The 14,809-nt window shown below is 44.1% G+C and overlaps 1 long non-coding RNA gene across 2 annotated transcripts; it reads left to right on the top strand.

Annotated features, from left to right (window-relative positions):
* The first annotated feature begins 3,461 nt into the window (after nucleotides 1-3,461).
* Nucleotides 3,462-14,486, top strand: LOC134735880 (uncharacterized). 2 transcript variants are annotated; one of them, XR_010119445.1, is made up of 3 exons: nucleotides 3,462-3,624; nucleotides 5,993-6,266; nucleotides 11,853-14,486. It is a non-coding gene; the product is annotated as an uncharacterized lncRNA (long non-coding RNA). The 2 variants fall into 2 exon arrangements; XR_010119444.1 differs by lacking the exon at nucleotides 5,993-6,266.
* The last annotated feature ends 323 nt before the right edge of the window (nucleotides 14,487-14,809 follow it).

Raw genomic sequence — 14,809 nt, 5'->3', positions numbered from 1 at the left:
CAATGAGTGCCCAGGTGGTAGGCGCAGAGTGCCTCAGGGCTCAGTGAAGTTTGGGCTGAGCATGGGCTCTGGGCTTCCAACTCCACTGTGACTAGCACTGTGATTGGAGCAGCCTCACTGCTCTGGAACTTGAGGCACCATTGTCACAAATATAAAACACCCTTCCAATCTTTTTCTTTTTTATCTTCCTCTGTAATCACTATGTACTACTGCTCTGTTAGTGTTTTTTATTCAAATTAATAAACATATGTATATCATTGTTCCTCATGATTTCTACACCATACTGTATGATTCCAGTCATATGAGGTACTTATGGTAGTTCCATTCATAGAAACACAAGGTAGAAGAGTGGTTCCCAGGGGCTATAGGGAGGGTAAAAGGGAGGTATTGTTCAATGGGCACAGTTTGCGTTATGCACAATGAAAAATATAACATTTCCTATGAATGTGGATGATGGTTGCAAAACAATGTAAATGTACTTAATTTTTTTGAACTGCACACTTAAAAATTGTTAAAATGGTTAATTTTATATATATTTTACCACGATATAAAAATACTTAAAAAATAAACAGGCTATAGCTATATGCAACAGCATGAATGAATATCACAAATATAATGTCTCATAAAAGAAAGTTGATGTAAAAGCATACATACTATATAATTTCATTCATATTAAATCCAAAAATCAAAACTGAGGTTCTGGCTTCTACTTATTGTGGAGTAGCTTGGTGAACTAACACTCTTACAAATAACAAACATGAAACCAGGATAAAAATACTATATATTATTATAGAAATCCATCTACATATAATATAAACGTGATATATGTGTGAATAAGAACTAAATAAGGATTTCACCTGTGCCCACTGTAGGGGAGATAGGTAATAAAGTTTCAGTTCAGCCCAGTAACACCTTAAAAAAAAAAAACACTCTTCAAATAAACACAACCAAATCCAGAGTCTCTATAAATATCCTTTTTAGTTTGTAGTACACAATTTTGCAATTAATGAGACCTGTGAAGAAACATGAAAATGTAATCCATACAGAAGATAAAATGCTGGCAGTAGAAACTACACCAATATATCCAAGATATTGTAATCAGAAGACAGGGATTTAAAGGCAGCTATTATATACGCGTTCATGGGGATAAAGGAAAATAGTCACATTACAAATGAACAGATGTGAAACTTCAGCAGAGAAATGGAAATTATGTATATAAAAAAGAACCACATAGAAAGATAAGGAGATGAAAAAATATTTTGAGCTTATCCAAAGATTAGAAACAGAAGACACAACAATAGAAATGATTCAATCTGAAGAAAAGAATTTAAAGAAAATAGACAGAGCCTTAGAGACCTGTGGGATAATTGAGTCTGAGAAAGAGGAGAGAGAGACAAATCAAATGAGGTTCAAAATAAATCACCAACTGGTAAGTGAATACTTGCAAAAAATTTTCCAAGACCTTAATTTTTATATACAAAAGGTCAACAACCCCCCCAAAATAAATACAAATAAATACAAATAAAATCATACCAAGGCCACATTGTGACCGTGGAAACTGGGAAGGCAGGGCTTTCAACTGACTTGTTATAATTTCTAATATTTACTATTTATAATAATGGAAAGCAGAGTTTTTTTTTTTTTTTTTCTTGGAGAGTCTGACTTAGGCACAGATGACTGACAGATATTAAAGGCAGATGACTTTCCAGTCTTCTCTTACATTTTCAATTTCTTACCTTGGAAATTATTTGTTTCTTCAAAATCCTGCAGTAAAATTAATGCTCCAGAAAGATGTCCCAGGGAGAATCTGCTCTGGTGCATCCACCCTGCATGGAGCTGAGGCTGCGCCTACACTAGTTTCAGAAGTGTGTAGTTGTGGAGTACTTAGAGTTAATCTGAAAAAGTAAATGGAAAAATGGATCCAGATAAGTATCACTGTTAAGTTCCACCAGCAAAGTATTGAAAGTGGTTATAAAGGGATATTTAAAAAGCAAAATTAAAAGATTTTCTAAGGGAGCCCTATTCACAGCAGAAATGCAGACACTGAATAAGACCTCACCAAACAAACTTCCCTTATGTGTTGGGAGGGACCAAGGGGCCTTCTGGTCTTGCTGGCCTGCGTTAATTATGGCAGAGAAGTCCATACTAGTGAAACGGGAAAAGTTCACTTGTCCCTTTTGCAGGGCGTGCGATGGGGGTGTGACTTGCTTCTTCAGTGCCCTGCTGCTCAAACCTCTAGGGGAGCATACAGAGGGGCAGGCTATGGGGCTCTGATCCCATGGCAGTGATCTAGGGGTGAATGTTTACAGCTGAAGCCCCAGTGGACGTGTGTTACAGCTCTTAGTTTAGCTGTCTGTAGGCGACTTGTGTTAGCTCAATTAGACCTCTGCTTTATTGGAAGGACGGAGGGCTTTATGTATCCTGGGATTCTTGCCTTGGTGTACTGGAAGAATTGGATCACGTGGGCTTGGAGAATAAGCCCAAGGTTTTACTGAGTGGAAGTAGCTCTCAGCAGATGGGGGAGGCAGAAGGGAGATGATATTCCCCTGGAATTGGGCGCCCGGGGGGCCTGGCTCTCTGGCCAAACTTCACCTCCTTCTGCTGGTGGATAGCCTGCTGGCCTGCTGGAGTCTATCCTGTGCTCTTCCACAGAGTACTCCCCTCCATGCCCAGAGGACGTCCAGCCACCTGTGTGTCTGCCTGTTAGGGCCTCAGGGCTTTTAGAGGCACAAGATGGGGGCGTGGCAGGCCACGGTGGTCTTGGGAAATGCAACATTTGGGCAAGAAAACAAAAATGCCTGTCCTCACCTAGGTCCGTGGGGGTGGGGCCCTAGCCAGGGACCATGCCCTCCTCTAACCCATACTTCCCTTCCCCCTTCCGTATCATTTAAAGGGACAACGCTCTTCCCTTCCCAGCAGTTCCCTTCCTTATCACCAGGGCCCCAAGACCTGGGAACCAGCCTGGGTGGGGGTCAGTGGTGGATGTGGCCCCAAAAGCAGCTTAGGGGGTCCCTTCCTTGTGGCTGTTTCTTGCCTGCATGGAGCAGTGTTCAGGCCTTTCCCCTGTGACGTTTTCTCCTAATAACGTCACAGGCCTTTCTCATGTGACTTTATTACAGCGGCTGGAGCGTCCCTGTGAGAGGCCTGACCCAGGTGTGGGGGGTGCAGCCAGACCGGGATGCTCCTGGGGTGCAGAGGATTCGTGGCATCACGGAGAGTCCGAGGGAAAAGTGACTTTGGAAAGGCAAGTGCCAGGTTACTAGGACCGTGTATATTCACTTCTGGCAGTGAAATGACGGTTTCAGACACTACGAGGGAGCTTCCCGAGTAGGATACAAAGAAAACCTGCAGCTGCTAGATCCACGGGCTGATAGCCCCACCTCTACGGAGGAGGCTACGCAGCGCATGCCCGAAGGGCGTGACAAGGGGCGGGGCGAGAAAGAAGGGGCGGGGCTGGGGGGGGTGGGGCAGACGAAAGGCGCCGTGTGCCCCCACCTACTGGAGGATCAACATTATCATGGCAACCCTGAGGAGGCCGTGAGAGTCTCTGGGGTCCTTGCCGGCCTGCAGAAAATCAAGCTTTGAGCGGGAAGCTTCGAGGAGACACAGTGTCACAATTACAAGGTGAGACCAGATGCCCTGGCCCCGCTGTCTCCTCGCAGGCAGGAGAGGTTTGGGAACACCCACGCTTGCCTCAGCAAGGCAGAGCTGCACTGGACGCATTGAAGCGTGATTTGGAAGCGGGACCTTCGTATGGAATGTTGGGAGTTGTAGTATCTGTTCTACTCCCAGCCTGTTGGTTCTAGGGCTGCGGACTATAATCCCAGCATGCATTGGGTTTGGGTAAGAGACTGAAGCATCCAGGTGAAGAACTGGCATTGCTTCTACCTGTGGAGAGAGGACACCTGTAGGCTGCACGATTTACTGTGAATTTAGGAGGAGGATTAAAAGTTACCTGGCAAACAGTAGGCACCCTACAAATACTGATCTTTTCCTCCTCCTTTAAAAAGTTTGATCTCTTGTTAGATGGTGTTGAGTAATACAGAAATGGCAGGTATGCATGTGATTGGTGCTTAAATGCACACAGTTCCCCATACCACAAGAGGAAACACAACCACAGCCTGATCATTAGGACCAACCGCAAAATAAGTTTGCCTTTAATCTATTCACTCCATATCTAAACTTTGATCAAGCCCATGGACATACCTGAAGACATGGGGTTTCCTTCTGGGCACCATCATCCTTTGATCAGTGTCTGCTCTGTAAAACAGGATTCCCTCTAACTCCACCAACCAGCAGATGGGAAGTAGTAATCTACCCGTGGACACTTCCTGATTGCAGCCCACTGCTCTCTCAGGTTACCATTTTCACATGTTGCAAGGATGGGGTACTCCCTTGCCTCTGAAAGCGAATGGCGGGTGGGGGGTGTGGTTCAGCACTCAGAGCTTCACTTCAATGCGGCAGCCACTGACCATTGAGACCACTGAGCCCCTGGAATGTGGGTGGTCTGTATGTGCCGGAAGTTTAAAATACAGAGTTTTATGTTTTTTTCTTTGTGTGTGTGTGTGTGTGTGCGTGTGTGTGTGTTTAAAAATGGCTTTTATTTGTATGTCATTGCACATTCCTAATACAGTGATTTCTTGAAATCACAGTATTTTGTAAACATAAGATTTATACTTTAACCATACCCAAAGTCTACTTTTATTTCTTGACAGAATTGCTTTTCTTCCAAAAATTAGTCAAGTGCAATTTTGCCCAATATTTAATGCGTACTAGAATTAAAGCCTATGAAACTAAGTAGTAGTAGCAGATGCAATTATCAAACCTTCCATTTGAACATACTCACTTTCAAATTTAACTTCTTATTTCACCCCATTTAACAACATTACTTTCTTTGAAAAATTACCTAGTTAAGCAGTTAACAGTTTTCCATAATATGGTACAGGCCAGTAACATTAACTAGGCAGTTGCCAAGATATCAAGATGCCTGCAGTCTAACGAGATCGAGAAATCTACAGATGCCCACAGCAAACCCTGCAAACTTCTAGGTTTGCTCGTGTTTCAGCGGAAAGCTTTGCAGCAGTTCCTCTTATCTCATTGTTTGCTTTCTGTATAGGCTGAGGCTTTCTTTAGCGATGCATACAGCTTTGCAGTAATGTAAGAGTATCAGGAAAATGTCCTAATCTGGCTTGCCCGGCCTCTCACCTCTGTGGTGCTCTGCATCATGGTGCTTTCTTGTCACCTTGTATTGCCAAATGAGACTGCCCACTCAGAGCACTAGGCAGCGCAAGAAGGCCAGCACTGCCCGCGAGGAGCGAGATTCCAGGAGGCTGAAGTCTCGAAGAGTGAGGAGTAAGGGGAACGGGGATCTGTGGCCATGAAAGATGCTGAGTCTGCAGCTGTTGCTGCCCGATGATGGCATTCAAACAGGTGCCATGGTAACCTGTTTGGCACGTTCGACAGCCTGGGCCATCAGTCGTTGATGTTCCCATCCCAGAAATGGGATGACTTGTGCACAAATCGTATTCAATCTCTTGGCGATTAGAGTCCGTTTATGCATTTCAATGATTAATCCAAGCCGGGAGCAGTGGCTCACACCTGTAATCCCATCACTTTGGGAGGCCGAGGCGAGTGGATTACCTGAGGTCAGCAGTTCGAGACAAGCCTGGACAACATGGTGAAACACCGTCTCTACTAAAAATATAAAAGTTAGCCGGGCGTGGTGGCGGTCGCCTGTAATTCCAGCTACTCAGGAGGCTGAGGCAGGAGAATCACTTGAACCTGGGAGGTGGAGGTTGCAGTGAGCCGAGATCGCACCATTGCACTCCAGCTGGGTGACAAGAGTGAAACTCTATCTAAAAAAAAAATCCCTCCAACATCAATGTTTAATCCATATGACATTTTATAATACATCACATAGCGCCTCTGCATTTGACTTTTCACTTGCCAGTTTCTCACATTTTAACTTAAGGATGTGATACTGTGCTTGCAGGAACTGGAATTTCCCTTTAATCCGGTCCAGGGACCCCGGGACAGTGAACTTGAAGGGCTGGCCTGCAGCCTGGTGCCGCGTCGGGTGCCAGATCTGCGGAAACATCGCTCTGGCGGCTGCCGGGGCTCTGTTCCCGGGCAGCTCAATTCTCCGGTCATTTTCCAACTTTCCCGCCGAGGAAAATTAAGCACGGAAGCCGGGCAGAAGCGGGTAGCGCAGGGGGTGCGCTCGGCTTGGCGCACCTGCCACTCGGTCCCGCGGCTGCTCCTGCTGGGTAGGTACGGGCTCCCTTCCTCAGGGCCACATCGCTGGGCGCCCCAGGCCCATCTGCTCCAAGAACCTGCTTGGCGACGCCGGGCGCTCGGGGACTGTGCCCTGGGGCTGCTCTATAACCCCCGGAGCTCAGCCGCCGGGGCGGGAAGATGGGGACGCGGTGACTCCAACCGCACTCCCCTCGGCGATCCGCCTGTGTGGCGCCAGTCCTTGGCAAACCCTGGCCGGCTGCTTTTCTTCGCTTTTCTGGTCCGCCTCCTCTCCGGGATTTCCCCGCGGCGGCGGCGGAGGCTGCGGCAGGCGAAGTGCGTGCGGGTGGCGCCGCGGCCCCGGCTAACCCCACACAAGCAAACCCAATGCCTTCGGGGCGACTCCCCCAAGGCCCGGTTGCGCCTTCGGCCTGGTGCTCGCGGGCTCCCGGGACGCGGCAGGGAGCTCGGTTGAAGCCGCGGCGGAGGCTCCCGGCGGGTTAGCGAGGGACGACAAGGCGGGGAACGCGCAGAGGGTGTGCGGGGAGGCGACTCCGCACGCCTCGTGCGACCAGCACTTGGTGTTCTCAGCGGTTGTACAAGCCCTCCTGGCCCGACGGGGCTACTCCGCGGAGCGCAGTACCGCAGCTGCCCGCTGCTCCTCGAGCCCGGGACGCGTCAAGGCGCCACGCATAGCTACCACTCGCCCCGCACCGCTCCCACTCGCTCCGCACTGTCGGCCTGGCAGCTCCGGACCCTTCTTCCGAGCCGCTTCTTCCTCGGTCTTTCTTTCTTTCCTTCCCTTCCTGCGTCTCTCCGCTAAGGGCGCTGCAGCCCGCCGCAAAGTTCTCTCACCACCCGAGGGACGACATTCACGAGATGGTGGGGAAACGGCAGCAGTGCGCTCCGCCGCTTGGCCTCCCTCCCCGGCGGGCAGGCTCCGCCGGCGAGTCCGCAGTCGTCAGGGCGGTGGGGCCAGCTAGGGGTTTGGGCGCCGCGGGAGGGCGGAGGACGGGGCTGGTGGCTCCAGTCCAGCCGGCCGTGAGAGGGTTGGGGTGGCGCTTTCGGCGGCCTCCGGGACGCGGGGCACAGGGTCCCCGCCGCCGCCGCTGCTCTGGCTCTGGTTCCATTAACACGCGGCTTCACACTCCAGAGCTAACGGGCGCCGGCCCTGCCCAGCCCCGCGCGGGGGGTGAGCCAGCGCGGAGCCGGAGCGGGACGTGGGCCCCGGGTTGTTGGGCAAAATAGAGAGTTTTGAAGATTTAGTACCAAAAATTAATTTTTAAATAATGTTATGTTGATCACATACTAAAATGTTAATGTTCTTGATATATTGGGTTAGGTAAATTATTACAATTAGTGTTACTGGCTTCTTTTCTTTGATGTGGCTATTAGAAACTTTAAGGTGACACACTTAGCTCAATTTTATGTTTATTGGATATTGCTGCCTGAGAGTACTGCCTCCCTTTTCAAAGCTCAGGCTGCCTTTTCAAAACACCAGAGGCCAGGAAAGTTATGAAATCTGAAATTTTGAAATAATAATTATTACGTTGTTTCAATTTGTGAATAATATGTATATATGTATAATTCATAAATTGATATAATGTTATATACAAGGTTAAATACAAATGCCCTCTGGGCAGGTCATGTCCCAGTTCTGGGAGGAAGCCGCGCCTGACATGGGCTGCAGCCCAGAGCCTCATTTAGGTCCCATTCAGCCCCTTGTCTGAGCGCATCTTCTACAACTCCTATCGCTCAAGGGGAGGGTGCGGGGCTTCTAGCCCTATCCAATCAGGAGCGCGGAAGTGGGAATTGTCCAATCAGGAGCGCAGCCGGAGAGGAGGGTGTGGCTTCCACCGTCTGGCGGGGCCTTTGTCTCAGATCTGGTCGCCCGGCTCCCACTCGGCCTCATTGTCTTCTTGGCCCAGAAGGCACTGGGTGGCTCTGCCGCAGCCTCTGCCGCCCTGTGACCTTGGAGATCCTTAAACAGGATGCCAGAACATTCCGGAAGCCAGGAAATAGTGAGCCCAGGAGCTGGGAGTCTCCACACGGGGTTGGGGGCTGGCTGCTGTCGGCGGGAAACGGCTGTGGCGGGACTCGAGCTCCTGGAAGTCAGCTCCGGAGTCTGTGGACTGAGTCCCTGCTGGCTCAGCTTGGCCCTAAGAACCCTCCGGCTGCAGAGCGGGACTAGAGCAACAACCGCGACCCTGGGCGTCCTGTCTGGTCCCAGTTTTGTGTGATGACTTGGAGCCCTCTCTGGGCTGCTCTGCGAGGGCTGGAGGGTCACCAGGGGAGACCCCGACTCGGCGTGCGCGGTTCCTGTGTGGAAGGAGCTGTGGTTGGTGGGGTCCCAGCTCTTCTTATTCTGTTAAAAATTAAACTGAGGCTCTGTTAATTAAACTGAGGCTTTGTTATTTGAGCAAACAGCGGGTCATGAATTGTAGAGCCCTCGGTTTGTGGTTTTGGGGTTCCCTGGAGGGGCTTGAAGGAAAGGCTTTTTATAAGGTTCATTCAGTAATTCATTGGGTGCAGTTATGTATTAATCTTATTTGGACTATCCAGGTGGAAATTTCGTGGTTGTGTAATCAGAGGTTAATTGATAGTTTGTGGGTAGTTAAACCTGAATTTTCTTTTAAGTTAATAATTTACAAGAAAATACATTAGCGTTAGGTTTTGGTTTTCTTAGGTAGAAACCCAGGGCACTACAGCCACTTCAGTCTAACTCACTCCTATTTAATTATTTTAATACTCCACAGTGGTGAAATGTTTTCCTTTGCATTTTCCATATGTTTGGCAAACAGGATCTCCAATCTACCACCCCGTTCGCTCAGCCTAACTCTTCTAGGGCTGGCAGTAAAATCCTAAATTTACGATTTCCTCCCCATACTCCCGAATGCCAACTTGAAAGATAAGGTAAAATAGTTTCACAGAAGCAAGAAGGAAGTAGAATTGAAAATAATTAAATGTTTAGTTTCATATTCCATTTGTTAAAAATTATTTACTTTTTTCTTTCTCTGTGTATGTGTACTAAGTTTCTGAGGTCTGTTTATTTCTTTTGGGTGATTTCAAATGAAGTTTTAGCGGTTTTACTTAAGAATGCTACCACAGAAAAGAAATAAGAAAATATTTTCCATTATGGCTGTAGAAAATGTATACATTTCCAGAAAAAAAAGTCTAGTAGATAAATTGATAAAGCACAAAGATTCACTAAAACATCAATTCCTCTTTCTTTGCAAGGTGAGGGATTTGTTTCTAATGACAGTAGTAGTTTTTTAGTTTGTTTTCTTTTTGTTTTTGTTTTCTGTACTTTGAAGATTAATGCTAAATTCTATAGGACAACCTTGACAACACCTAGAAATACTCAAATATGACTATCTGCTTACTGAATAATGTATTATAAAAATAATAATTAAATGGAATTTCTTTTGCCTGAAAGAAATAGACATGTGCCTCTTTACATAAGGGTACCAATCTCATTGATAAGGTTTCCTCATGAGCTCATCAATTCTAGTTACCTCCTAGAAGTGCCCCATCTTTTTTTTTTTTTTTTTGAAACGGAGTCTCACTCTGTCGCCCAGGCTGGAGTGCAGTGGCACGATCTCAGCTCACTGCAACCTCTCCCTCCCATGTTCAAGCGATTCTCCTGCCTCAGCCTCTTGAGTAGCTGGGATTACAGGCGCCTGCAAACATGCCCAACTAATTTTTGTACTTTTGGTAGAGATGAGGTTTCACCTTGTTGGCCAGGCTGGTCTTGAACTCCTGACCTCATGTGATCCACACACCTCAGCCTCCCAAAGTGCTGGCATTACAGGCTTGAGCCACTGCATTCAGCCAAAGTGCCTCCTCTTAATATCATCACATTGGGGTTAGGATTTGATCATATGAATTTTGGGGGATATGTAAACATTCGCTCTATAACACTGTAATAGTTCTCTATGATATCTTGACTATAGACATTTGTCTTCTCTTTGAGTTTTTAGAAGTAGTTTTTCTAAAACTCATCAATAAAAACAAACAGTTGTGAATTTCATGGAACTTAAGACACTAGATTTATTTAGGAAAACTTGCATCATGGTGATGTTCAGTTCTCTTTCTAAGAACATATACCATCTTTCCATTTATTTCATACTTTGATATCTTTTAATGTATACTTTTTCTTACGTAATCATTTTATATGATTAGAGATATTTTAGGACTTCAAAAAATTAGTTTTAATGGGTTATATTATCTTTAAAAATTTAACTTCAAAGTCTTGGTAGCAATTGAAAATGCACTGAGATTTGTGTATTGAGTTTGGATCATAAAATCTTATTACAAATATTACATATAAGGAAAATACAGATATTTGCACAGTCAACTGTGCACTGTAAACAGTACATCCACATAATGAAAACCAGGCAAAGACTTGGAAAACGTCTTCACACCACACACCCTGCTTGAAATAATTTTGTTGTTGTTGTTGTTGAGACGGAGTCTTGCTCTTGTTGTCCAGGCTGGAGCGCAATGGCACGATCTCGGCTCACTGCAACCTCTACCTCCTGGGTTCAAGTGATTCTCCTGCCTCAGCCTCCTGAGTAGCTGGGATTACAGGCCATCACACCCCACTAATTTTTGTATGTTTAGTAGAGACGGGGTTTCCCCATGTTGGCCAGGCTGGTCTCGAGCTCTTGACCTCAGGTGATCCGCCTGCCTTGCCCTTTCAAAGTGCTGGGATTACAGGTGTGAGCCACCTCGCCTGGCCTTGAAATCATTTTTCAAGGTTGAGTTGTCCAATTTCTCTGCAGATAGAGTCAACATTGTTAATTGTAAAATGCTTTGCTTGCTTTTCTTCATACGTTTATAACCTGTGTATGGATCTCTATGTTAATATGCTTTATTTTTACATGTGTTTATGAAAATGTTATTCTGTATGTGATACTCCTTTTTGCACAGTTGTTAATCTTTCATGGAATGGTCATTTATTTGCTTTTTAATTTAATATATTTTATTTTTTAGGGAGGTTTTAGGTTTACAAAAAGTTTGATCAGATAAATTAGTACCGATATACTCATCTTTAACTCATAATTTCCCCTGTTTTTAATGTCTTACATTTGTATAGTGCATTTATTACAACTGATGAACCAATATATTACATTTGATGGGGTTGAGAATTGATGAAGCAATAGATTGTTAACTAAAGTTCATACTTTACATTAGGGCTCACTCTTTGTGAACAATTTCATCATAGTTTTATGGGTTTTGAAAAATTCATGTGTCATATATCCATCATAGTGTCATACAGATGAGGTTTACTGCCCTGAAAATCCCATGTTCTACCCACTCATCACTATTTCCCTTTCCTTATTCTCTCTTTTTCTCTGAAATTTCTGGCAACCACTGATCTTTTTACTGTCTCCATAGTTTTACCTTTTTCAGATTGTTATTTTTTAGCTTTCCCAGAAAATCATTTTGTATGTAGCCCTATTAGACTGTTTTTTTTTTCTTAACAATATGCATTTAAGGTCTCTTCATGTCTTTTTGTGGCTTGATAGTGCAGTTTCTGGATAAATATTTTATTTTATGGGTATTCAACAGTTCACTCATTCACCTATTAAAAGGTATATCTTGATTGCTTCTAGTTTTTGGCAATTATTAACAAGATTGCTATCAATGTCCCTGTGAAGACTTGTGTGGACATCAGTTTCTAACTCATTTAGGTAAGTACCCACACATGCAATTGCTAAATTGAATGTTTATCTTTGTAAGAGCATGCCAGACTGTCTTCCAAAGTGGCTTTTTATCTTTCATTCATAGGAAAAATTAATGAGACTTCCTGTTGCTTTGCATTTTCTCCAGCATTTTTGGTGTTAGTGTTTTGGCTTTTAGCCACCCTACTAGGTACCTCATTGCTTTAATTTGCACCTCCCTAATGACATGATGTTGAGCTTGTCATATGCTTATTGCTTTCTATCTTGTATGAGGTGTCTTTCCAGATATTTTGACCATATTATAATTGGTTGATTGTTTTCTTTCTGAGTTTTAATAGTTCTTTGTATATTTTGACTACCAATTCTTTATCAAGTGTGTTTTTTGAAAAATGTCTTGTTCCAGTCTGCAGTTGTCTTTTCATTCTCTTAACAGTACCTTTGGCAAAACAAAATTAATTCCAATAAAGCCCAATTTATTAGTTTTCTTTTTCATAAATCATGCATTTGGCATTGCATCTAAAACCTTATTGCCACACCCTAGGTGGTTTGTGTTATCTTCTAGAAGTTTCAAATTGTGGATTTTATGTTTAGATTTATGATAATTTTGAGCTAATTTTGTGAAAGTTGCAAGGTCTATGTCTCCTTTATTTTTTGTTATATGGGTGTTCAGATGTCGAGCAATAATTGTTGAAAGAATTATATTTTTTCCATTGAATTTCCTTTGCTCCTTTTTCGAAGATCAGTTAACTGTATTTATGTGCATTTATTTCTGGGTTTTCTGTTCTATGGTGTATTTGTGTATTCTTTTTCAAATAAAACACTGTCTTGATTACTCTAGCTGTATTAAGTCTTGAAGTGAGGTAGTGTGAATACTGTCAATTTCTTCTTCACTATTCATTGACGGTTCTGGAGCTTTTGCATTTCTGTTACCAGTTGAGGGTAGTTGTCCAGCTTCTTGGCATTTTGAACAAAGAATTGGACAAAATGCACCTACAAAGCAAGGCAGCAAAAGCAGAGATTTATTATAAACGAAAGTATACTCCAGAGGGTGGGCATGGGCTTGAAAAAATGGCTCAAGACTGTCAGTTACAGAATTTTCTGGGGTTTAAATACCCTCTAGAGGTATCCCATTGGTTCACTCTATGCAAATGTAGTGGCCCATGACCAGTCTGATTGGTTGTGGGAGGGGAACAGTAGGCCCACGACCAGTCTGATTGACTGTGGGAAGGAACCAAATGGGGGTACTTTCATTTTTCAACTGCCATGCAGAAGAAGGAGGGGTTGAAAAGAGAGTGGCCTCGCCTATCCAAATTAGCACGAATCAACCTTAGGTTCCCTGTCTCCAGACACTATTCTCCTGCTTCATTTCTATATAACCTTTAGAATCAGTTTTTTGTATAAGTTGTTAGGATTTTTGTTGGGATTGTGTTGAATCTGTAATTCAAATCCAGGAGACCTAACCTTAAAACAATATTGAGGCCTCCTATCCATGACATAAAATGTATTTCCATTTTTTTAGACCTTCTTTGATTCTTTTAAATAGAAATGTATAATTTTTGTCAAAAGGTCTTTGTTATATTTCTACATAGGAGTTTCTTTCTCTCTATTTTTCTCAGTATCATAGTGGTGTTGTGTTTTTCATTTCATATCTACTTGTTCTTTGCTGATATACAGGAAAACGTTTGACTTTTCTATATCAACCACATATTCTACAACCTGATTATTACTATCTCTTAGTAGTTCCAGGAGTTCTTTGTTTGGTCATTTGGGATTTTTTTTACATAGTCAGTTATGTCATATGCAAACTAAAACAGTTTTATTTCTTCTTTCACAATATCAATGTCTTTTTTTCTCTTTTCTTGTCTTATGTTTTTTCTGCAACTATTAATAGAATTAAATGATTTATGTTGTTTAGCTTTTTGTTGTAATGGATTATATTAACTGACTTTTGAATTTTAAATTAGCCTTTCCTACCTGTAATAATTTTCACTTGATTGTAATGTATAATTTTTTTTTTTTTTTTTTGAGATAGGGTCTTGCTCTGTGACCAAGGTTGGAGTGCAGTGGTGTCACCTATTATGGTTCTTTTTATACATTTTTAGATTAGATTCAGTTTGCTACTATGTGGGATACGATAAGGTTTCTCTTCAAATAGCCTGATCAATCCTTTATTCTTTAATTCACAGTACCACCCCCTTCCCTTTCCTTCTCTTTTCTTTCCTTTCTGCTTTTGCTACATGCCCAGGCATGTCACAGTACCAGGCGTTATCAGTCCAGCTCACATTCCTTTCCTTATTTGGGAAGAAGACTAGCTCTGTAGCTCATCGCAGACACCCCTTCCCCCTCTCCCCTCTTTCCCTTATGTGCCCACCTTATCTAAAGAAAGTTCAAATGTTTAGTCAACCAGGTCTAGTTTAGATTGTGTGGCCTGACTTCAGCCACTGGGGAAAGGGCACTGGGGCAGGATTTGTGTCAGGGATAAAAACTTTCATCCTCCTTTGTCCTTGGCGACTGGTCAAGGAGAAGCACCCCTCTGCACAGAAATAAATTTGCTTTGCTGAGAAATCCATTGTTTGAGTGCTCGTTTTCCTTAAGACTCCAAGCTTTAGTTCCAACATTCTTGGTGCCCAACGTGGGGTGAGCATTCTCCTTTGGGAGGGGGCCTTTGGTCACCCCACCCACGGGGAGACACATCCCACTGTCTAGTCACGGTGGCCACAGGGGTGGGGGATCAGGACCCACCCATTGTGACAAATAAATCCAGATTCTCAGCAACGTGGGGAGGAGAGGCTCGCAAGACCGCGGCGATCAGGGGACCAGGTAACTTTTGTGCACAGACCAAGGTAAGAAACCTCGCAAGAGTGACAAAGTATTTCCTTGGTGGTCAG

The sequence above is a fragment of the Symphalangus syndactylus genome, chromosome 24, assembly GCF_028878055.3.
Source record: "Symphalangus syndactylus isolate Jambi chromosome 24, NHGRI_mSymSyn1-v2.1_pri, whole genome shotgun sequence".
Lineage (NCBI taxonomy): Eukaryota > Metazoa > Chordata > Mammalia > Primates > Hylobatidae > Symphalangus > Symphalangus syndactylus.
Note: the sequence above shows the minus strand (reverse complement) of the source record. Positions and strands in the feature narration are given on the sequence as shown.